Raw genomic sequence first — 26,013 nt, forward strand, 5'->3', positions numbered from 1 at the left:
GTTACAATTTCTCCACAACCTCACCCACGCTTATTACCTTTTTTATTAGAGCCATCCTACTGGATGTGAGGTGGTATCTCGCTGTGGTTTGATTTACATTTCCTCAACAGTTGTAAGTCCTTGACTTTAATGTATTTAAATTTATCAACCTTTGCCTTTTATGATTATGTGTATGTATATATTATTTGGGTATCTTTACATGTCAAAAAGATTTTTATCATTACTTTCCTCTACAGGGTTAGAGTTCCACTTTTGACTTTTAGTGTCTCTTAATCTACTTGGAATTGATTTGGGATTCCAGAATCTAGGTTTCTCGTTTAGTCCTTTTCTACACAGGTGGTCAACTGTCCAATTCCATTACCTGGTTTTATACTGAACGTAGATTTCCCATGGATTTGTAATGCCGTCTCTCATATACATCAAGCTCCCATATGTGTGTGGGTTTGTTTCTAGGCTTTTTCTTGCGTTCCATCACCATGTCTGTATCTCCCACCTGTATGAAATCTTGCTCTCTAATACAAGAAGTCTACCGTTTTATTTTTATTCAAAATTGTCTTAGCTATTCTTGGCCCTTTACTCTGCCATATGAATTTTAGGTTCCAACTGTTAAGTTCCCAGAAAAATCTTGTTAAGATGTAAACGGGAATTGCACCAAAAAGACTATTAATTTAGAGAAGAAATGACATCTTTATAACACTGTGTTCCCTAATCTATGAACAGGGTCTCTCTCTCTCCATTTATTTGGGTCCACTTTTCTTTTTCAATAATTTTTAAAAACTTTCTCTTATGCATCTTGTTTGACTCAAAAACATACTAATTTATGCTGCTATTACTGACAGTATCTTCTAAAAATTACATTTCCTGTTGTTAATGTATACTTAAGAAAGACTTTGGTATACTGATCGTGATTCTAGACACATTGCTGAAATCTTTTAAATTCTAATTAGGCTATTTGTAGCTTCTCTTATTTTATGTAAACAGTCACACTACAAGCTAGTAAGTGTTTCTTCTTTCCAGCCCCTATTTCATTTATTTTCCTTACGGTTTTGACTAGAATCTTCAGAGAAATGATGAATAGAAGTGGCAAGAGTAGAAATCCTGGCCTCATTTCCACCTTTAAAGGAAACACTTCACTATTAAATACAGTATATGTCAAAGGTTTCTAAAAGAAACCCCTCACCAAGTTAAGGAAGTACTCTTCTGTTTCAAGTATGCAAACAGATTATAAACAAGTGTTACATTTTAATGAATGCTTTTATCTGCAACTTAAAATGTTTCCTTTAATCTGTTGACGTGAACTATGTTGATTTTCTCCATGCTGACTCATATTTCCACTTGGATAAACTTAATATGATCAATCATGATTTTTTAAAACTACATTGCTGATTTATGTTTGCTAAATTTTATTCAGACCTTTCAGTATCTATTTGTGAGATAAGAAAATGATCAGCCATGATCACACTCTCCCTGACTATATACACTCCTTGACTAGTAGGATGAAGTCATCCTAGTATCATAAAATGAATCTGTGCAGACACGTATTTTCTAGAACATATTTAAGAAATTAGCTTTTATTTTTCTTAGAAGCTTGACAGACCTTGACCAAAAAGACCACCTGAATTCACCAAGTTTTTGTTTGGTTTTGTATCTGGTTGAGCTGTCTTAAATGCTTCGTCACAATTTTAATGATGGCCAGTCTAGGTTTTTTATTTCTACTGAGTTGGTTTTGGTAAGATGTGTTACTCTAGGAAATTACTCCTTTGATATTGGTTTTTAATATTTCTGGCACAGTATTATTTTGTGATTTGTTCAATTTTTAACTTACTTACAGTTATGTTTTTTTTCACTACAAATGTTTTTATGGTTTGCCGCCTTCTCTTTTTAACCAATCTTACCATAGCTGTATTGCATTGATGTTTTCAAAGAACCAGTATTTGGTTTTGTAGACTGTGTCTAAATAATTTGTTTTCCATTTCAGTAATTTCTACATGTATTTTTTTTTTTTTTTATAATTTCTCCCTCTGCTTTCTTTGGGTTTACTCAGTTTGATTTCTCCGACTTCTTCAGATGGAATCTTAGCTCAGAATGTTTATTCTTCTTTTCTGAGATAAGCATTTCAGAATATAAATTTCTGCAACATACTCCTGAATTATGTTCATGCCCTTCCCACTACCACCAATCCAATCCATTAGCTAATCTCGTTTTCTTTCTAAAATAGATCTCAGATTCACCCACTTTCCCCCATCTTCTTGTGAAGATGTACTAGCTCTCTACAGCCCTAAGACCTCTATATCCAAGTGTCTAGCACATTATCTCTACACCTACACATTCCACAACATGTCCAAAACTGAACTCATCTGCTTTCCTGCCAGTGTAACTTTTCCCCCTGTATCCCCATCTCAATACAGAACTCTGGAAAACATTCTAGACTACTTGTGCCTTCCCCGCCATATCCAAGCAATTACTAAGTGCTAAAGATTCTATTTCTTTAATATCTCTTCCTTCCTCTTCTTTTCCATACTCCTTGGCACCGGCCCTTAGTTCAAGCCCTCATCATCGTTTTCTTATAACTATCACTGAGAATCACACCTGGATCTGCATCAAATAATCCATCCTTCACATGCTGTGAGAGTGATTTTTCCAAATGCAAATCTGGTCATGGTTACTGCTTAAATCTCTCAGAGCTCCGATGACCAAAGGATAAAAGTCCAAGCTCTTTAGAATGGCAGTCCACCACAAGCTAGTTCTTGCCTACTTCTCAACGATCTAACTGCTTGCAATTCCCAGGACATATTAGACAATATTATAGCTTCCAGCCTTTGAGTCCACTGGTCCTCCTGACCTTCATGAACCACCTTCCACTAGTTCACCTGCCTCTTCCAAGACTCAGCTCATGGGTTACCTCCTCTATGGAACCTTTCCTGGCCCTTCCCCCCACCCAGCCCCTCAGGAAGAAGTGACTACTTTCATTTATGTCCCACTATACTCTGCAAATTTCTCATATAGAAACTGAAACACCTCACTGCAACTGTGTGTATATACATCTATCTTCCGAACCAATCCATAAGCCCCTCAACGGCAGATACAATGTCTTACTTGTCTCTCCATAATCAATATCCAGACACAAAATAGGCTATGTTTTAAAATGCACAAATTCATGGGGCGCCTGGGTGGCACAGTCGGTTAAGCGTCCGACTTCAGCCAGGTCACGATCTCGCGGTCCGTGAGTTCGAGCCCCGCGTCAGGCTCTGGGCTGATGGCTCAGAGCCTGGAGCCTGTTTCCGATTCTGTGTCTCCCTCTCTCTCTGCCCCTCCCCCGTTCATGCTCTGTCTCTCTCTGTCGTTGAAAAAAAAAAAAATTAAAAAAAATAAAATGCACAAGTTCATTAAAGAATTCATCAAATAAATCCAGACTTAAGACATAAACTAAAATAATAATCTACAAAGTGACTATAACAAGATTGCTGGACACAAAGCCAATATACAGAAGTCAACTGCATTCCTATATAACAGTAAGAACAAGCTGAATTTGAAATTATAAACACAATACTTATATTAGACCCCCCAAAATTAAACACTTAGGTACAAACCTAACAAATATGTACAATACAAGGAAAACTATAAAACTCTCATGAACAAAACTAAAGAACTGAATGGAGATATTCCACATCTGTGGACAGAAAAACTCAGTATGTCGAGGTGTCAGTTCTTCCCAACTTGACTTATACATTCAACACAATCCCAATAAAAAATCCCAGCAAGTTATTTTGTGGATATTAACAAACTTTTCTAAAGTTTCTATGGAAAATAAAAGAACCAAAACAGACAATACTAAAGCAAAAAAAAAAAACAAAACTGGAAGACTAACTCTACTTGACTTTAAGTCTTACTATAAAGCTACTGTCAGTAATCAAGACCCTAGAGTATTGGTCAATGGAACAAAACAAAACAAAACAGAGAGCTCAGAAACAAACCCACCTACATGTAGGCAACTGATCTTTGCAAAAGCAATACAATGAAGCAAAGCCACATCTCTTTAACAAATAGTGCTGGAACAACTGAACATCCACATACAAAAAAATGAACCTAGGGGAGCCTGGCTGGCTCAGTCAGAAGAGCATGCGGCTCTCGATCTCCAGGTTGTGAGTTCGAGTTCCACAGTGGGCGCAGAGATGACTTAAAAATAAAATCTTTAAAAAAAAAAAAAGACTCTAGACATAAACCTTATACCCTTCACAAAAATGAACTCAAAATGGATCACAGACCTGAATGTAAAAGCAAAACTATAAAACTCCTAGAAGATAACATATAAGCAAATCCAGATGACCTGGAGTTTGGTGATGACTTTTTAAATATGACACGAAAGGCAACATCCATGAAAGGAAGAACTGATAAACTGGATTTCATTAATGCTCAACATCACTGATCATCAGAGAAATAAAAACTACAATGAGATATCACCTCACACCTTTCAGAATGGCTAAAATCAAGTAACTTAATAAAAGTTATTAAAAATATTAAATAAATAAATATTTTTAAAAAGGGGGTGGTGCCTGGGTGGCTCAGTCAGTTAAGCATCCAACTCCTGATTTTGGCTCAGGTCATCTCATGGTTTGTGGGTTCGAGCCCCATGTCAGGCTCTGACAGCATGGTGCCTGCTTGGGATTCTCTCTCTCCCCTCTCTCTCTCTGCCTCTCCTGCACTCTTGCGTGCACAGTCTCTCTCAAAATAAATAAACTTAATGAAAATTATTTTGAGAATGGCTAAAACCAAAAACACAAGAAACAACAGGTATTGGCAAGGACGTGGATAAACAGGAACCACAGTGTTCTTGCACTATTGGTGGCAATGCAAAACGGTACGGAGGTTCCTCAAGAAGTTAAAAAATAGAACTACCCTATAATCCAGCAATTGCACTATGAGGTATTTAGCCAAATGATACAAAAATAATGATTCAAAAGGATACATGTACCCCAATATTTATAGCCGCATTACCTACAACAGCCAAACTATGGAAACAGCCGAAGTTTCCATAAACTGATGAATGGAAAAAGTAGCATATACATACAAGGAATATTACTCAGGGGTGCCTAGGTGGCTCAGTTAGTTAAGCATCTGACTTTTGATTTTGGCTTAGGTCATGATCTCATGGTTCTTGGGATTGAGCTCTGTGTCAGACTCCTTACTGACAGGGCAGAGCATCCTTTGGATTCTCTCTCTTAATAAATAATAAGTAAACCTAAAAAAAATTTTTTTTTTTTTTTTGGAGAGAGATACAGAGCGCGAGTGGGGGAAGTAGAGAGACAGAGATGGAGACAAAAGAATCCAAAGCAGTCTCCAGGTTCTGAACTGGTCAGCACAGAGCCTGGCACGGGACTCGAACTCACAGACGGTGAGATCATGGCCTGAGCCGAAGTCGGACACTTAACTGACTGAGCCATCCAGGTGCCCCAATAAATAAACTTTTTTTAAAAAATGGGATATTACTCAGTCACAAAAAATAATGAAATTTTGCCATTAGTAAAAGCACAGATGAAGCTAGAGTATCATGCTAAGTGAAATCAGTCAGAGAAAGACAAATATCGTATGACTTCACTCCAATGTGGAATTTAAGAAACAAAACAAACAAGCAAAGGGGACAAAGAGCAAGAAACAGAACTCTTAAAAAAAAATTTTTTTTTTAATGTTTATTTATTTGAGAGAAAGGAAGAGAGAGCACAAGTGGGGAAGGGATAGAGAGAGAGGGAGACACAGAATCCAAAACAGGCTCCAGGCTCTGAGGTGTCACCACAGAGCTAGATGTGGGGCTCGAACCCACGGACTGTGAGATCATGACCTGAGCCGAAGCTGGACGCTTAACCGACTGAGCCACCAAGGCGCTCTAAGAAACAGACTCTTAATTATTAAGAACAAACTGATGGGTTACCAGAGGGAACGTGGGTGGGAGGACGGGTAAAATTAGGTGATGGATATAAAGGTGGGCACTTGTTATGATGGGCACCAGGTGTTGTATGGAAGTGTTGAATCACTAAATTGTACACCTGAAACTAACATTACACTACATGTTAACTAACTAGAATTTAAATAAAAACTAAAAAAAAAACACTAGGTTTCACTAAAATTAAGAATTTCTGCTCTATGAAAGACACTGTTACCAGAATGAGAACACAAGCACAGACTGGGAGAAAATACTGCAAAAGACATATCCGATACAGGACTGTTATCCAAAATATACAAAGAACCCTTAAAATAATAAGAAAACAGCACAATTTAAAAACTGGCCAAGGATCTTAACAGACAGACATACCTCAACAAGGAAGACATACAGATGGCAAATAAGCATACAAAAAGATGCCCCACATCACAGGTTATCGGGAAATCCAAATTAAAACAACAATGAAATACCACTACCCTTCCTAGAAGGGCCAAAACCCACAACACTGACAATGCCAAACACTGGCAAGAATGCAGAGCAACAGAAACTCTCATTCATTGCTGGTAGGAATGCAAAACGATACAGCCACTTTAGAAGTTTGGTGGTTTCCTACAAAACTAAAACACACTCTCAACCACAATATCCAGCAAGTGCACTGCTTGGTATTCGCCCAAAGTACTTTAAAACTTAGGTCACATAAAACTCTACGCATGGAGGTTCACAACAGCATTATTCATACTTGCCACAATTTGGAAGCAACCCAGATAGACACCTTTCAGTAGGGCAATGGATAAACTGTGGTATATCCAGACAGTGGAATATATTATTCAGTACTAAAAAAGAAATGAGCTATCAAGCCATGAAAGCCAAGGTGGAAACTTAAATGCATATTACTACATGAAAGAGGTCAATCTGAAAAGGCCACATACCCTATGATTCCAAAGATATGACATTCTGGAAAAGGCAAAAGTATGGAGCCAGTAAAAGGATCAGAAGCTGCAGGAGGGAGGGAGGGATGAACAGATGGAGCACAAAGGATTTTTAGGTCAGTGAAAATACTCTGTATGATTATGGACTCTGAATGACAGTGATGGAGGTTCACCAATTATAACAAATGTATCATTCTGGTGGGGGATGCTGAAGGGGGGAGGCTATGCATGTGTGTGGGACAGTGTTATACAGGAAATCTCTGTACCTTCCTCTCAATTTTGCTGTGACCCTAAAACTGCCTTTAAACACTTGAGTCTTTTTTTAAAAAAATAAAAACAAAAAATGACATTAGTTAGGTTAAGAATCCTAAGATTGAGAAACAAAAACATCAACAGTAAATCAGAGTTCCGTAAGTTTATTTAAAGTTATAATAAGCTCTTATATATGTTTATACAGTTTATTAAGAGAAAGACAAAATCTGAATCATATATAAAAATAAATAGGAACCATTCACCACCTGGAACTACAATTATAAAACATCTAGAAAAGTACAAAAATCTAAAATAAGTTCACTTCTAGAGAAAACTAACAGTCATTAAAACCACATCACACCAGAATGTAAACATCTATATATCAACATAAATACCTACAAATCAGCAAATATCAATATAGCTAATTTAATTAGAGAAAGTTCCAGGGGAGGCCAACTGTATTCACTTAAAAGTGAAAGACTTTATTTTTTAATAAAACAATTAAAAGTCAAATATTTCACAAACTTGACATTCCTTTCCTACCGTTCACTAGCATTTTCAAATAATTAACAAAAGCTAAACAAATGTATTTCCTCTGGAAAGAATTAAAAGAACATTTCTATGATCTCTACCATAGTAAATGTCACTTTTAATTAAAGAATAAGTTAAGTTCTGTATGGGGTTAAGAAAAGTGGATGGAGAGAAAGCACACTATCTGGCCCCTTTTCCTAAATTCATCCCAAGTCCAACTAGAGGCTTTCACAAGGATAAAGAGAGAAACCACCAGGGCTGTGAAGCTGCCCCTTGGGAAAAGTCTAGGGATTTAAGGTACCCAGAACACAGCCAAAATGCAGTTACATGTGAGAGTATGTGACTGAAGTCCATTGACGGAGTACCTAGAGCTCTGAGACCAACTGAATGACAACACTAAACATCGGGTGGCAATTTAAGTAGACAAAAGGCAATACCAAGATTATACTGGAGTTACCTCGAGCAACCCACAAGTTAGGAGAAACACCAGAGTTACTTTAAAAGAAGAGGAGAAGAGGTAAAGAGCTGTGAAACTTTCTAGAGATGAACTTGGCCACACATATCAATAGCACTACAATCCAGCATACTCTTATCTGTGCTGTTCAACTTCTAAAAACTTCACCTGAGAAAAAAATACTGAAAACAAAGATTTAACTACTAAGATAGTTATCTCAGGAGTGTTTAAAACAGTAAAAAACGAAAAACTAGATACCCAACAACAGCAGAGAAATGGTTACAGCATGATATATCCCCAGCAAAAACACTATGGTCATTAAACACACAGCAGCTAAAATAACATACACAGAATGAGGCTATTCAGGTTTTTTAAGTATGAGAGTTGGTGCACACAAGTACCCATCCAGGAAAAAAAGACAAATAACATACCCTCAAATGTAAACAATGGTGGTTCCCTCTCGCTGGTCAGATTACATAGATCTTTTTCCTTTTTAAAAAAATTTCCATCATGAATATATATTCCTTTTGTAATACTTTCTAACAATAAAATTTATAAATGTAAATAATCTTCAATCTTCAATAGATCCTGCTGGTCTCGTGGCCAAAATAAAACTTCCTTAAATCTTAATTCTCTTCATTTTCTTCATTAATAAAGGTGAGAAATAGGAGAAAAAACCGCCAGAACTTTCTTAAACCAAACTAGAAAAAAAAAAAAAAAAAAAAACAGAAAGCAGGACAGTCCTCTAGCATGTCCTGGTGCTAAAGAAAGGCAAAGCTTAACTTGCAGTCATCTGTACTCAGAGGAATCTGTGAGAAACCGAGACTAGCAAACAAGATCTAGGTGAGGCTCCTGCAGACAACCCAGTACTGTGTGCTCCCGGGGCAGGTGGGCACAGAAGTTCTCCAGACAGGCATGGGCCCCTCCATTAGGGCAGAGGTTGAGAGGCCAGTGGAGGCCACAGAGGGGAGGAAGTGACCATGAGCCAAAAAGGTGCCCAGGATGGTGAGGTATCCTGCAAGTGTCTCAAGAAGGAAGAGGTACTGAGAAGTAAGTATTATGATTAAGAAAAGAAAGGATCTCTGAGCCTCTCTGCGCTTTAAAAAATACTCCAGTGAAACTAAGCTTGCGTAATGCTCCACCTGGCAAGATCACCGGTGACCTCTAAAACCACACTCTGGCAGGGGGAAAGCAAATGGTGAGGAGAGGAGAACAAGGATGAGGAGACAGACAACAGGTGAACACCAGGGCTTCAAATGAAAGGGACAAGAGACAGTGGGTCAGAAGTGAGGAAACTGACACATCTGTAACCAGAGAAAAGAGCTACTAAAAGAGGAAGGCTGCCCAAGGGGCCAGTGACAGCTGAAATATGCAATTTTGTAATTGATTATAGTATTTTATTAGAAAGGAAATTAACACTGATTATGCCAGATAAGGAGCCTTTCACAGGGTCTCCCTTTCTCCAAGTACACCACATAGCTACTTGCCCAAGTTTAAAACTACAATCTAAAACTCGAATTTAAGATCTGCTAAACCACTACCTGTGACCCAGACCAAAAAGTTCACTTTACGTGAACAACAAAACCACCGTTCATTTTAAACTAGATTTTCGACCTCAGGCCAAATGAGAAATTCCTTAAAACTCTCCGATAAAGTCATGTCCTTCTCAAAGTTTCAAAGTGACTAGGAGGTGGGGGCTGGCGGCAATGCCAGGGGAGGCTTGGAGAGCCTGCTTTGTGTGCCCACCCCAGGAAATACACCGCTCTTGTGCTAAAAGAATAGCAGGAACTCACCTCGATGTGGGAGAGGGGCCCACTTGGTTTATTGTGGATTTTTTGTTTTGTTTTTAATGTTTATTTATTTTTGAGAAAGAGAGAGCATGCACGGGAGGGACAGAGAGAAAGGGAGACAAGGGATCTGAAGCAGGCTCCATGAGCTGTCAGCACAGAGCCCGATGCCGGGCTCAAACTCCCAAACCGTTAAACCATGATCTGAGCCGAAGTCGAATGCTTAACTGACTGAGCCATCCAGGTGCCCCAGGGCCCACTTTGAATGGAAAAATTTTTTAAATATCCTGAACCTAATATGGGGCGCCTGGGTGGCGCAGTCAGTTAAGCGTCCGACTTCAGCCAGGTCACGATCTCGCGGTCCGTGAGTTCGAGCCCCACGTCAGGCTCTGGGCTGATGGCTCAGAGCCTGGAGCCTGTTTCCGATTCTGTGTCTCCCTCTCTCTCTGCCCCTCCCCCGTTCATGCTCTGTCTCTCTCTGTCCCAAAAATAAATAAACGTTGAAAATAAATATCCTGAACCTAATAAAAAGCACTAATGGATGTGAAACTAGACTATTCAACACTTAGCAGAGATGAGGCCACCTGCTGATGTCAAAGAAACCTGTGCAACCTCAAGCACGCAGCTACCATCCTTCCCCCACCATGAAGCAGAACAGACCCTCAGAGAGGCAAATTAGTAGTGATGAAGACAGGAAAACTTCCAGGTCTCCAGTGAGGTCTCAGTTGGTAAAGCCAAGCCAGAATTGCAGTCCTTAACTCCCCTCCCTGCAATATTTGACACAGACACAATGTCTTCCACCTCCAGGACATCAATCACCGGGCTTTCCTTTTGCTTAACTGGCCACCCCTTCCTTCTCCCTCTTCTTCAAGAGCTGCTTCTCCCCCCGAGCTCACGGCTGGGCCTCTGCTCAAGGCACACACACTTATTCCCTGCAATTTTCTGTATCTATCCCCGTGCCCAGACCCAAACATCCACATACAGAAGCTCTCTACTTAGCTGACCCACAGGCAGGCACCTTGAGCCAAGGTCAAAACTTCTCCAAAGTCACCAAAGCCGCTCCTCCTCATAATGAAAGACACAGCCATCTACCCAGTGACCACTGCCAGCCATTCTTGAGTCTCTCTCTCTCTCTTCTATAAACAGCTATCAGTTACCAGTCAAGCAGTTCCCACCTTGCAAATGTCTCTAACAAGAGGCTGTCCTCCTCCACACACACACCCCCGCCCCCTCCCCCATACTGCCTTCTTCAGCCAAACTGAAAGCCAGATGTATCCTGTTCGTGTTGCCTCTTGTTTCCATGATGTTTCTGCAGTTGCTTAACAAGAACATCTAACATAACTGCTCACTCTTTACGAAAGAGGCACCCTGTTTAGGAGTTTTGCGTGTATTGTATATGATCCTCACAACATCTGTATTTCGCAGAGGGGTAAATTAAGGCATAAGAAGTCAGCTAACTTGCCCGAGGTCATACAATAGTAAATGAACCTGGATTCAAATCCAGTCAGCCTCCAGAACTGGTGCGTCAACCAGGAAGCAGACTACTGCCTCCCAATAAATGTTACGGGTTCAGATTAAGAGTCAACCTGAGTCAACCCCACCAAATGAGATGAAAACCGAAGAGTATCCATACAATTTTACAGTTAAGACATCAGTAGTTTTGTAAGTGAAACCCCTTTAAGATGATGTGATAAAGGCAGAAACCAGATGCCAAAGGGCTAAGGAGAGAGTATCATTTTTAACAGCTACTACTTAAAACATGCCCCGTGCCAGGCACCATGCCAAGTACATACACCATACTTTTTAATCCTCACAACGCTGCCAGGTAAATATTACTATCCTCATTTTACAGATGAGGAAACTGAATCAAAAGAGGTTAAGTAATCTGTGCTAGGTAATAAGTGGCAAGAGAGAGCTTCTGACTTAATTCTTCTCACTCTAAAAGCTGTGTCATCAATCACAATACCAGGATTGATAAGTAGGTTTCAAGTCTAATGCCAAGCTGAAAAGAAACAAAATTTTCTTAGGCCAGGGCTATATAAGGTGTATCTTAGTCATAAAAGCACAAGACTGATTTTTTTTGAAGTTTAAAATGGTTAACTTATTTTCCACCTCTTTAAGCAAGGCAATTCGTATCTCACAACTCTCATCAATCAGAGTATAAAGCAAAGATGAGTAGAATCTTCTCTCAATGGTTTCCTGTTTCTCAAGCTAATACATTTCATAGTGCAGAAAAGACTTTCACAATAACTCACAACAAGTTTAAATGATCAAGATAAATTACAACAGGAAGCATAAAGTCTTAATGCATTTTAGGCAACACCAGTACTCGAATAAAGACAAAAAGGAACAACATGGGCTGACATAATAACATGTTTGTAACCAGACTTAGTTCCAAAATTCAGACTCTGGCTGTATTTCTACTCACTTATAATTAACAAACGCATGGCTCCATTTTCAAAGGCATAATATAAAATCATGGTAACTTCCAACATGCCTCCCTCTCCTTTTAAAAAAAATTAATTCACCATAGTTCCAAAATGGAAAATAACTTATCTTTGTTCTTTAGTTGTTGTTTTTTTTTTTAATTGTTGAGCATTTTAGAAACCAAATTGAAAAGTATCCCCACATTAAAGTTTAATGACTTGGAGTTTAATTAACAGGTATTTAAAAAAACAGATCATGAGTGATGACAAGATTAAATCAACACTAAAAGTTCAATATGAAATTATAACATCCAAACTCAGTGTAAAGACTGGCAGATGTTGTGAAAACAGCACTTTTAACCAAACAGCATAAAGGTCCAACCAAATGACCATACTTCGTAGACAGTCATCACCAAAGGTTGATGTACAGTCCCAGGACTACATTCAGGTATGGAATTATACACAGAGAGAACTACAGACCTCTTGTCAAATTTATTCAATCTGTACCAGGGAAGGATAATTTAAAGATTTCCATATTTATCAAAATGAATCCAAAATGGAAAATCAATTTGCTAAAAACTCTATCTTTCCTCCATTCCTTTAAGTCACTATGATACTGGGCTCTTTTTTTTTTTTTTTTTTTTTTTGAGTTTTTACTTAAATTCCAGTTAGTTAACATACAGTGTAATATTAGTTTCAAGAGTACACTACACTGTGATTCAACACTTCCATATAACACCCAGTGCTCATCACAAGGGCACTCCTTAATCCCCATCACCTATTTCACCCATCCCCTACCCACCTCTCTTCTAGTAACCATCAGTTTGTTCTCTATTAATTAAGAGTCCAGGGGCGCCTGGGTGGCGCAGTGGGTTAAGCGTCCGACTTCAGCCAGGTCACGATCTCGCGGTCCGTGAGTTCGAGCCCCGCGTCGGGCTCTGGGCTGATGGCTCAGAGCCTGGAGCCTGTTTCCGATTCTGTGTCTCCCTCTCTCTATGCCCCTCCCCCGTTCATGCTCTGTCTCTCTCTGTCCCAAAAAAAAAAAATAAAAATAAGAGTCCATTTCAGGGGTGCCTGGGTGGTCAGTTACTCTGACTTCGGATCAGGTCATGATCTCAGTTTGTGAATTCCAGCCAGGCATCGGGCTCTGTGCTGACAGCTCAGAGCCTGGAGCTTGTTTCGGATTCTTTGTCTTCCCCTCTCAGGCCCTCCCCCGTTTGTGCTCTGTCTCTCTCTCTCAAAAATAAACAAACATTAAAAGAAAAAATTGAAAAAAGAAAAGAGTCCATTTCTTGGTTTGCTCTTTTTTCTTATGATCATTTGTTTTGTTTCCTAAATTCCACATAACCTTTTTCATTTTAATTAAAATGTCATAGTAAAATACTTTTATAAAGGCTGTCTTACATGGCAATGGGATTCTGCAGCATGTTACTGACAAAAAACATCCCGCAGATTGGCCATCCGTGTACTAGGTCATGCTGTGTCTCCTGTAAAGGCCACTCTTTTTCAGACGCAGGTCTATAACAAGGAGACAGAGCAGTGGCTAGAAAGGGAAGAAGAGTCTAAAAGAAATATCAAAAAGTTAAGATGGTGCAATCCTGAGAGTGTTTAACAAAAGACTAAGGTTGAAGCCAGTGAGGTCCTGAGACTAGTCATAATGTTGCAGAGCAATCACATGGCATCCTATTTGAATGGCTTCAAACGTCTTCGACAATACTGTGTAAGAGAAACCAGCCACATCTCAGTGAACTAGATGTCAGTAAAAACACCCAGGGGATGTCTGGGTGGCTCGGCTGGTTGAGCGTCCAACTTCAGCTCAGGTCATGATCTTGTGGTTCATGAATTCAAGCCCTGCGTCAGGCTCTGTGCTGACAGCTCGGAGCCTGGAGCCTGCTTTGGATTCTGTCTCCCTCTCAAAAATAAACACTGGGGCACCTGGGTGGCTCAGTCCCTTGAGCGTCTGACTTTGGCTCAGGTCATGATCTTTCGGTTCACGAGTTTGAGCCCTCTGTCGGGCTCTGTGCTGACAGCTCGGAGCCTGGAGCCTGCTTCGAATTCTGTGTCTCCCTCTCTCTGCCCCTCCCCTGCTCGCGCTCTGTCTCTCTCTCTCAAAAATAAATAAACATTAAAAATAATAATAAATAGATATGTAAACATTTAAAAATTAAGAAAACAAAATACTCAGGAATTGGCTTAAAAGCCTGCCATTCATCAACTGGCAGTAGCCACAGTGGCAAAGATCATACTAGAGTCGAGTTCCCACAAACTAAACACAGGCACAGAAACAACTTGCAGACACTAAATTTAATTTCCTGACTGTTAATACCAGACAGGAATCACAATCAGCATCTTTTTCATTGTCCTTAAAATAAGTTAAGCACTGCTTTGTGTCATTGTCTGAGTAACAGAACAAAAGAAACCCACCAAATGAAAACAAGTCTTTAGAACTCAGAAATCTACCAGAAGCCAGACTGGGTAGCCAGTGCTTTTTCTGTCTTAGAAAAGCATTTAACCCTTCTTACCGACTGCCTCTGCCACTGCTTCCAGGTTTCTACTGCCCAGCTACCTAGTCTGAGTGCTGTTCCAACACCTGGCCCTAGCTTTTTCATTTCCCAGTTAATTCTGACCCAAATGCTCAAGATCTTTTGAGGTCCACCTCAAGGGTCACTTCCTTTATGAAGCCTAACCATAACAAAAACCTCTGATAGTTATCTCCACGTGGCCATTCAGTCCTGCCACTTTTATGAGCCTACTGCTTTCTCGAAGTATGTTCCCCGCGGGCAGAAACTGTATTTGCACTTAGGTCTTGTCTCTCTTCCGTGCAACAGCTGCCAGCTGCCCTAACACAGGGATGCTCAATCAGCATTTGGGGATCTCAGTACCCAGACGTGGGTGGCAGGCAGTCCGGCTTTCAGTCCTCCCACCTCAATTAGGCCACAGAAATTCTTCCTCCACCTTTACTAAGAAGTCAGCACACTGCCTCCTTATCCCAGGGAGTAAAGAGCTTGCAGTCATCAAGTCTATCTTAGCTGCACAACAGGTCTATTTCCTTTCCTTAAATCAGGAAACCGGAAGGTGTTCTTACCCTTCAAGCAATTTCATCTACACACAGGATACAAATGCTCAGACCCCAAGCTAACCAAAGAGCTATCGGGACAAAAAAAGTTATTAAATATCCACCATGAAATTAATCAAATTCCAGCCTTGGAATTTTTCCTCCCACTGCCTCCCACATAGGCTCACCTTTGAGGCAGGAAAGTAGCAGTTCAGGAGCAGCCACAATCTTCCCTGCTTTAAAGCAAGCTGCAAAGAAGCTCCCCATTCATCGCTGAATAAGGGCTGTAATCTGCTAGTTGAGAACTAAACTACAGGCATCGTATTCTTCAACAAAGGCCCCCTCACCAGCTGTTCCCCGGTTATGGTGTTCACACAGTTCAAAACAGCACAATAGGCTTGGTTTTATTTCTAATGGTGTTTATCAAGAGAAACAGAACTACCTGGCTCTAAATTCCCCCGCAGCCACTCCTCGATTTATTTTACTAAAATATGAGTGAAGATGATTATCCACCCTATCTCTCGGTATTTACCAAGCCTGACACATAATATACCACAATTTCAAGTGTCTGCACATAGGTTAAGTCTATCCCTCCCATCTTCTTCCTGAGATGTACATGATTTGCAAATAGAGAAGTAACGCAAACACGACCCAAAGTCAAAAATGGCAAACTACCAAAATGTTCCCCGTGCCAAATCCAAATTATCCAGGCCTCAGGTCTGAACGGGGGACGTCCCGCCATCTCGAGGGCGGCAGGGCACCCTGGCTCCAGGCATGCGGGTGGACCAACCCGGGGGGGCGGGTAAACAGGCCCACGCCAGCGGCGCAGGCCAGGCTTGGGCTAAGACGGAGCGACCCCCACCGCCAGCTGGGGCGGGGGCTGCAGCCCCGAGAGGAGGTGAAGACACCCGGCCGGAAGGGCCGCTCCCGACCAGCACGGCGCCCTCCCGACCCCGCGCTCAGCCCCGGCTGAGCCCCGACCCCGGCCCGCCCGCCCCCGGCTCACCCCGCCCCGGTGGGCAGCGGCGCGCCCCGGGCCCGGCCGGGCCAGCTGTTCGGCGGACGCCCGCGGCCGCTCAGAGATCACTCGCGGCGGCGCGCGGCGGGCCGGGGGCCGCTCGGAACCATCCTCCCCGCCGCGCCGGGGGCGGCCTCGGGCTCCACGGGGCCCAGGCGAGGACCAGAGGCCAGTCCGGCTCACGCCGCCGCGACACAGACTCCTCTCAGGGTCCGGCAGCCGTGGTTTCCGGGTAGAAAAAAAACGCCACCGCCAACGCTGCCGTGACCTCCGACACCTGGCGTCCGACGGCGGCGCGGCCGGGACAAGATTCCTCAGTCGCGAGCTGCGGAGACCACGCCCCCTGGCTGGGCTACGTGGGAGCTTGCGTGCGAGTACCGGGGCTGCGTGCGTGCTGACACGGAGCGCGGGGCCTGCCTTTCTGTGTCTGTGTTTGAACGGGGTGTTGTGAGGCTGGCATCGTGGTGAGTGCCCGTGCCTAGTGCACGTGGGTGGACCTGCGTGTCAGTGCGTTCTGTAAAGACCGTGTGTGCTGTGCGTTTGTGGATCCGTGTGCGTGTTTAGTGCTGTGCGTGATGGTTAGGAGTATAACGTGTGTGCATACGTAGGTGTGTAGTGTGTGTCTGTGTGTGCCCGTGCATTAATCACTGCCCATGAAAGTATAATTTTAATACAGTCCCTTTGTAAGGTAATTTGGCATCGTCCAGGAAACTTGAAGATGTGCCTTCTTTCTGGAGAATATATTACCCCGGAGAAACAGTTGCACATCTGCGCAAGTAGACATAATAAAGAATATTTATAGCACCATTATTTGTAGTCACTAAGAATTGAAGAGAAAACAAACATCCATACAGTCAAACGTAAAAATAGGCAGTATATTCTTATATAAACAATTTCGACAGCGAAGATTATTCAGAACAGCTTGACAACATCCGGGCTCACATTAAGGGCATAACATGCTGGGGGGGGGGGGGGGGGGCGGGGGGCAAGCCATGAAAGGATACATTGCAGCATAATTCAATTATATAAAATCCCCCAAACATGCTAATCAACGCATTGTTTAGAGATGCATACGTGACTGGTGGAATTCAGAAAAACAAAAACAGGAAGAGATGCACAAACTTCATGTTAAGTGGTAAGAGAATAGAATGGGGGAGGGCACACAGGCTACTTCAAGGTACCTTGAGCAAGTCACAAGCACTCTGAGCCTCATGTACTTGGTTTCTGAGGTGGGGGTGATAACATCAGCTTGTTCCAGTTCGTTAAATTCCTCCACTCTGTAAAACTGTAAAGCACTATCCAAAGATAAGTTATGTGCTTTGAGAGCTAACCACGGTAGGACCTGAGCTGTTTGTCAAAGTTCCTGCAGGGCACTGACCCCTGGTTGGTATGACACACACCGATTTAATAGTAGTATTTTATGGGTTCAAGAAGCTTCAGAGTAGTTTATGTCAGCTTATCAGCATTATTTGTTGATAATAGACAAAGGGCTCTGCATTTGGGGCTAGTTACAAGCAGGAATATGCCTATGCTGTGTGACCAGAAAAAACATTAGAAAAGAAACCAGCAGAGACTCAATTTTGGGCTCCCTGCTCTAAAGCGTTCCATGCACATGGTGGTTCCTGCCCCAGGAGTGAAAGCGCCATCTGTTTGGGCTCTTACAGAAGAAGGATAATAGAACCTTGCACCTCCCCTTTCCAGCCCTTACTTAAATATTATTGGTGTATTGTATTTTTTGTCCTGTAATAAACTGTAGATTTGTTAGGATCTGTGAGTTTTCTTTAGCAACCAAAGCCTGTTAAACCATTTCAGCAGCTGGTGTCAGATGTAGGATTTACTGAAAAAACCCTGACTCATTCTTAGCTCAAAATATGGCTAAGGCATTACTAGGAAAAAAAAAAAAAAAGGTGATTCTGATAAAAGAGATGAAAATGAACAAGTTACTCTTGGTTTGAAGTAGCACAGACTTTGAAATTAGATACTAGTTGTAAAACATTCCAGTGAAATCTGGAACTGAAAGAATCTGAACCTCAGGAGCTAGAAAAATGGACCGGCAGGGAACTGCAAACTGATACCAGGTCAGCTAAAAATTCAGATCTGTGGTTGCTGCTTTGAGCATCAGCAAAATGAAAGTTAAGTTCAGAATCTCCTTGGGGTGAGCTGTGTCCTCTCTGGCTGGCACCATAATATTTGATGAGTCAGCTAATTCTGTGAGACTTAGGACAACAAAGAAGATAATTCAAGTTGGGCAAGATGACAGGGAGGGCAAGAAACTAGGGAAATAAGGGATTATTCAGTGAGAGAACTGAATAATTTTCCAGGTCATTACAGACATCATCCTAATAAACCTTTGTTAAAATGATTCCTGAGAATTTTAGAGAATTTTAGAATGAGGAGCAGTGTCTCTGCTTTGAACACTTCTGACTAAAGGGGAAGATTTTGGTCCACCAACTATTGGCTAATACCTTTGTGGGGATGGTTCATAGGGAAGCCCCTAGGTTTCTGGAATGGATTAAGAGAAGGATCCATCATGCTTATCCAGAGAAAGACAATGTCACTTCCCCTCTGTTGTCAACCAATACTAAAGTTGCAAAAACACTGCAGGCGTAGGCAGTATTGAACTATCTATATAATGACAGAATCGAGCTCCCTAATGGGATGCCCCTCACCCAGGCTACGACCAACACTGTAACTCAAGGCGTCCTGCCAGCACTAGCACCACATATGACTTTGACATTGAGACCACAGGAGAACGTAAAAGAGGCAACCTCAAATCCTTTATCCCAGCTACCACATGGAGGATTAAAAAAAAAAAAAAAAACAAACTGGGGCGCCTGGGTGGCGCAGTCGGTTAAGCGTCCGACTTCAGCCAGGTCACGATCTCGCGCTCCGTGAGTTCAAGCCCCGCGTCGGGCTCTGGGCTGATGGCTCAGAGCCTGGAGCCTGTTTCCGATTCTGTGTCTCCCTCTCTCTCTGCCCCTCCCCCGTTCGTGCTCTGTCTCTCTCTGTCCCAAAAATAAATAAAACGTTGAAAAAAAAATTAAAAAAAAAAAAAAAAAACTGGCACAGCCACTTTGGAAAACAAACTGGCAGTTCCTCAAAAAGCGAAACAGAGAGTTAACATTTTAGCCCAGCAATTCCATGACCAGAGACCCAAGAGGATTAAAGCATGTCAACACGAAAATAGTCAAAAAAGTGGAAACAGCCCAGATGTTCATCAACTGATGAATGGATAAACAAAATGTGGTACATCCATACCGTGGAACATTATTCACCCGTAAAGGGGAATGAAGCTTCAAAGCATCATGATAAATGAAAGAAGCCTGTCACGAAAGGCCACATATTATATGATTCCATTTGATATGAAATGTCCAGAAGAGGCAAATCCATGGAGACGGAAAGTGAATTCGTGGTTGCCAAAGGTGGGAGGTGGTAACTAAAGGGGAACAGGGTTTCTTTTGGGGCCAAGAAAAACACTTGAAAATTGACTTGGTGAATGCACTGAAAACCATTGAATTATACACTTTAATTGTGTGAATTACATGGTATATGAATTACATCTCAGTAAAGATGTTTTCAAAAAAGTTAGAACTTTACAAAAGAAAGGAAATCAACACAAGAAAGGGACTAACAATTCAGCCTCTAATCATGTGGGAATCTTTAGACAGCTAGTTTTAAAAGTCAAAAAAGAAAGAAATTGAGAGAGAAAGTGCCACCAAAACCTTTATGAAAATCAGGGGATCCCACATCTAAGTCTCCTCAAAGCCCCTCGGATGGAAAATCCAAAGGCTTGGGGAAATTCCAGAAAGAAATAAGGTTCCAGTGAGCCTACAGCATTAGATTCTAAAATACTCACTTTTATTTATTTATTTTTTTCAACGTTTATTTATTTTTGGGACAGAGAGAGACAGAGCATGAACGGGGGAGGGGCAGAGAGAGAGGGAGACACAGAATCGGAAACAGGCTCCAGGCTCTGAGCCATCAGCCCAGAGCCTGACGCGGGGCTCGAACCCACGGACCGCGAGATCGTGACCTGGTCGAAGTCGGACGCTTAACCGACTGCGCCACCCAGGTGCCCCAAATACTCACTTTTAATACAAAGGTAGTAGTTCTTTGTCCAATACCTGCAAGTTTTCCTTAAGATTGATATTATTTCGGGGTGCCTGGGTGGCGCAGTCGGTTGAGCATCCAGCTCTTGGTTTCAGCTCAGGTCATGATCTCAAGTTTGTGAGTTTGAGCCCTGCATCAGGCTCTGTGCTGACAGTGTAGAGCCCACTTGGGATTCTCTCCCCTCTCTCTCTGCCCCTACCCCACTCATGCACTCTCTCTTCTCTCAAAATAAATAAACTTTTAAAAAAGTCATAATGGGGGCGCCTGGGTGGCGCAGTCGGTTAAAGCGTCCGACTTCAGCCAGGTCACGATCTCGCGGTCCGTGGGTTCGAGCCCCGTGTCGGGCTCTGGGCTGATGGCTCAGAGCCTGGAGCCTGTTTCCAATTCTGTGTCTCCCTCTCTCTCTGCCCCTCCCCCGTTCATGCTCTGTCTCTCTCTGTCCCAAAAATAAAATAAACGTTGAAAAAAAAAATTAAAAAAAAAAAAAAGTCATAATGGAGGAAGAAGACAGACAAAAATGCGGGGGTCTCTTGACTCAACTCCCAGTGGGGTTCCCAAGGTCTTTTACCAACAATGGGTGGTGAAATGGCCAGAGGTGGAGAAGTAACTCTTCTAGATCTCCTGGGCATGGAGTACATTTACAGTGTTGCCTCGGCCTGCTAACAAGCCCCATAGGGGCAATAGAATTGATCCAGGGGGCTATGGGGACGCTACTATAAAAGCGACCAGAATCAAAGTCTGGTCAAAAGTTGGAATATGTGATTTGTAAATGTATGCTGTGATGGTGTCTCCCTTACCTGCCATGCTTTTGTGGTGGAGTCAGGGCAGGGGGGAGGGGAGGTGGCAGAGGAATTCACACAGGGGCCCTCCCCGCTGCACTCTGTTTTCTCTTTCAACATTGAACCTGCACTAAAACTTCAGGTAAGGGCTCCAGAGGCTGGGACTATTCCACAACAAGATACCATGTCCGTAAATTTGGACCTAACGGCAGGATTTCAAAGGGATCGATAGGACTGACGGTCACTTCCCCGCACCCCACCACGGTGGAGCTGGCTGCTGAGATGTTTTGTTGCCCAGTGGATGGGCCAGATGCACTTCTCTGCACGTATCCAATCAGACCCTCGAGGTGAACTGAAGAGAAGGCTCCTGCCCATCTCCTGTTGCTGCCAGCAGTATATTTGCACGGTAGGGAACCACAGGGCCTTCTTTAGAGAGAAAAGACTGGCTTAAAATTGATGATATATGGAAGAAGATGCAATTGCTCCCAGGGGAAAGGGAGCCAATAGCTTGTTAAAGGGAAAGTCTAACCAAATCTCCATGGCTGGTTGAGAAGCTTAGAGGAAGGGAATAAATATGGTCTCTTAGCTTTGACTCCGAAGGTCCTGGGGGCAAAGAACTGTGTCCAAAGCTCCTCTTTTTTGAAGAGCCAACAAGTGACCTGACCACTACGGACAACCGTTTGGCGGACCCTCAGAAAGTGAGACATAGAATCACCATGTGGCCCGTCAATTCTAATCCTAGGTGTACATCGCGAAGAACAAAAAGCAGGAGTTAAAACCGATGCGTACCCACCGATGTTCATCACCCCATTATCTGTAATAGTCAGAAGGTGGAAACAACCCAGATGTTCACCAACAGATTAATAAGCAAACAAATTGGCCTACACATATGAAAGAATATCACCTTGGAAAGGAAGGGCACTCTGACACGTTCTGCAACATTATGTGAAATGAAAACATTATGATAAATGAAACAAACCAGACACAAGGAACAAATGTTACATGATTTAACTTACATGAAGCAGCAAAGTCATGGAGACAGAAAGTAGAAAAGAGGTCATCGGGGGGCCACGGGAAGCAGGGAATGGGGAGCTATTGTTTCATTGTATAGAGTTTCTATTAGTTCTGGAAACAGGCAGTGGTGACGGTGGCATGACATTGCGAATGCACTCAATACCACTGAACTGGGCACCCAAAAAGTGTCGGTGTGAGTTGGAAATATTTCACCGCATTAAGAAAAAAAAAAAACCACGCGAGTGGACAACGTCCAATCTAATGACCTTCTGCGCGTGGTCTGTGTCCTCACAACCGATGACCAGGTGTGAGGTCTGTGTGACCACGGGGAGCAATTGTAACGGGACTATGTCTTTGGGTCTGCATTTGACGTTTGCTCATGAAATACTGGAGACAAGGCCTCTGACTTATACTGCTATGAGAACCAATTATGGTACGTGAGAAAAGGCAGATTTTGTTGGAAGGGGCAACATCATAAAAAATTGGTTGGTTGTAGTTTAATCAGTCAACAGAAGTACGCCACAAAGCACAGATAGCCAGTGATCAGGGAGGAAAAGGATTGTCAAGTATGAAACATTTGTGCTCATGTTATTTATTAGTGGATGGATCAGCTCTCTGTTTAAATGGATGCCAACCCCCCAGATGACTGCAAACATTTGAAATCCATGTGCACATTTGGATCTTCTATGTGAACAGAGTACCTGTTCCAAGGTGTTCTGTGCGAGTGTAGGTGGTTCCTGAACCAAGAGAGGGGTGGGTAATAGGACCTTGCACCTGGACGTCCCAGACCCTTAGGGTGAGACAGCCTTTGGCTGTGATTTCCTTATTTCCATGCTGTTGCTACCTAGTACCCTTTCCAGGAATAGACTGTAGATAGGTAAGCACTGCCATTTTGAGCCCTGTCATTTTGGGTCTTGAGCAAGTCAATCCTGTTTGACTACCACCATAGGTAGAGTTTTGCTGCACTAATAATCACTGGGTCACCTGATGGGGTGCACTGAGAAGGACACATCACCTCTTTGGCATTCCTGCCAAAATGCTAAAACCTGAATATAATCCTCAGGACGTGATCAAGCAAATCCAGGATGAGTGACATTATGAAAATACCTATCCCACACTCTTCAAGTACATCAATGTCATGAAAACAAGAAAGACATGTATACCAAATTCATGTATACCAAATCATCATGATGTACACTTTCAATATCTCATAATTTTATTTGCCAATTTTACCTTAACAAGCTGAGGAAAAAAGAAATAAACCTGGGCAATTGTTCTAGATTAAAGACCACTAAAGACACATGACCACTAAAAGCAATCCTGCACAGGAACCTGGATTGGGAAAATTTGGATATGGTCTACTGACTGCATCAATGTTAAATTCCTGTGGTTACGTAAAAGATTGTCCTTATTCTTAGGAGATATATACTATATTTAGATATATACTAAATAGAGGTATTGAATTATGATATCCGCACCTGAGAGAGAGAGAGGAAGCAAATGTGACAAAATGTTAAGTACTGAATCAAGGAGAAGGGCATACAAATGTTCCTTATAGTATTCTTTCAGTATTTCTGTAGATTTGACACTTCTCAAAATAAAAATTTAGAAGAAAAAATAACAATCACTGTGATACATTAGGCCAGAAGTCAGCAAACCTTTCTGCAAGAAAATATATATATATTTTTAAGCTTTATGGACCATACGATGTCTGTCGCAACTATTCATCTCTGCCATGCACTGTGAAAGACACAGAATGAATGGGAGTGGCTGTAGTCTAATAAAATCTTATTTACAAAAGCAAGTGCTGGGCCAGATTTGGCTGCAGGCCATAGTTTCTGACCTCTGCTTCAGGCTGCGGTACACTCAGGGCAATTCTGCTGCCTCCTACAGTCAACTAGAAATTCATGGCTGCTCAGGAATTGACAGCATGTGTTAAAATGTGAATCAAATATTGTAGCTTGAGATGCTATTATCCTAATCTCCCTACAACTGGTGACCTAACAGCCACGCCCCACTGAAAACATCCTCTCCTCTTTTTCATCTTGTCCCTAATAAAAACTCTTCAAATCTCAGGGTGCCTGGGTGGCTCAGTGTGTTAGCGACCGACTCTTGATTTCAGCTCAGGTCATGATCTCGTGGTTTGTGGGATCGAGCCCCACATTGGGCTTTGTGCTGACAGTGCACACAGTGGAGAGCCTGCTTGGGTTTCTCTCTCTCCCTTTCACTCTGTCCCTCCCCTGCTCACCCTCTCTCTGTGTCTCTCAAAACAAATACACTTAAAAAAAGAGAAATGGGAACTCTGTGGGAATGTAAAATGGCACAGCCGCAATGGAAAATAGTATGGCATTTCCTCAAAATATTAAAAATAGAACTGTAGAATTACCATATGATCCAGCACTTCTGGGTTTATTATCCAAAAGAATTAGAAGTCAGGATCTTGAAGAGATATCTGGACCCCTGTGTTCATTGTACCATTGTTCACGATCGCTAAGACATGGGAAAAACCTAAATGGCCATCGACAGATGAATGGATAAAGAAAATGTATACTCATACAGTGGAATGCTACTTGGCCAAAAAAAAAAAAAAAAAAAGTAAGGAAATTCCGCAAAATGGGATAACATGGATGGACCTTAGGACATAAGGCATTATTCCACTTACACGAGGTATCTAAAATAGCCAGTTTTGGGGCGCCTGGGTGGCGCAGTCGGTTAAGCGTCAGACTTCAACCAGGTCACGATCTCACGGTCCGTGAGTTCGAGCCCCGCGTCGGGCTCTGGGCTGATGGCTCAGAGCCTGGAGCCTGTTTCCGATTCTGTGTCTCCCTCTCTCTGCCCCTCGCCCGTTCATGCTCTGTCTCTCTCTGTCCCAAAAATAAAAATAAACGTTGAAAAAAAAATTAAAAAAAAAAAATAGCCAGTTTCATAACATCAAAGATTGGGATGGGGGTTACCAGGGGGTGGGGGGGGGGCGTACTGTTATTAATTAACAGTCCAAAAATTTCAGTTAAGGTTCTAGATACCTGCTGTGCAGCACTGTACTTAGAGTCAACAATAACACACACTCCAATATTTGTGAAGAGGATAGATTTTACGTTAAGTGTTGTCACCACACTAAAAAGTAAAAGAAAGAAAAAGAGTGGGGGCCCTGGAGCTAGTCTTCCCCGGGTTCGAATGCTGGCTCCCCGCTTCAGCTCTGTGATCTTGTGCAGTGCCCAGGCATCTCCACGCACCAGCTTCTCTTTGTGCCTCAGGACAATTAGCACGACTGACCTGCAGGCTACTGGAGAAGATTAAACAAGTTCTTCCGTGTGAGGCACTTAGCACAGTGCCTGGCATGTATCGAGCGCTAATTAATGCTACCTGTTAGTATTCCTACTAAATTAGGTTTCTTAGACACAGTCAAGAGGTAATACATCTTTAAATGCTCACTTAGCACAGTGCCTAAGGGCTAAATACATGTAAGATGTTGCAATTATTCCACTAGGCAGTTAAACAGGCATTTGTTGCCTGTCACTTTCATTGTATCTTACTCTCAGCTAAGTCTTGAGCCATTTCACTTTTCATGTTTTTGCACCTTCCCATTTCTCCTGGATTGTGAATAAGCTGAAGGCAGAGTCCAGGACGTGTGAATTTTTGCAGCCCCTCCAGCACCATGCTATGTAGCCTGGGCTGGAGTATATATAGGGCATAGTTTTAATACAGTCTTGAAAAGAAGAATCT

At 42.2% G+C, this 26,013-nt stretch overlaps 1 protein-coding gene and 1 long non-coding RNA gene across 3 annotated transcripts in view; both read right to left on the reverse strand.

Annotated features, from left to right (window-relative positions):
• The window catches only part of TMEM248 (transmembrane protein 248), a 42,424-nt gene that overhangs the window by 15,538 nt on the left and 873 nt on the right, over window positions 1–26,013 (reverse strand). The window contains exon 1 of one of the 2 annotated variants that reach the window (XM_025923395.2): window positions 16,376–16,642. The exons of the other annotated variant lie outside the window; for it this stretch is intronic. The gene's annotated coding sequence lies outside the window, so the exon portion shown is untranslated. Of the gene's footprint in view, window positions 1–16,375; window positions 16,643–26,013 lie in introns of those variants that run through there. 2 annotated transcript variants of the gene reach the window in all.
• On the reverse strand, window positions 7,193–13,157 carry LOC147572989 (uncharacterized). Its single transcript, XR_015245445.1, has 2 exons — window positions 10,410–13,157; window positions 7,193–10,181 (listed from the first exon to the last, which is right to left on the reverse strand). It is a non-coding gene; the product is annotated as an uncharacterized LOC147572989 (long non-coding RNA).

The sequence above is a fragment of the Puma concolor genome, chromosome E3, assembly GCF_028749965.1.
Source record: "Puma concolor isolate L17-30 chromosome E3, mPumCon1.1.hap2, whole genome shotgun sequence".
Lineage (NCBI taxonomy): Eukaryota > Metazoa > Chordata > Mammalia > Carnivora > Felidae > Puma > Puma concolor.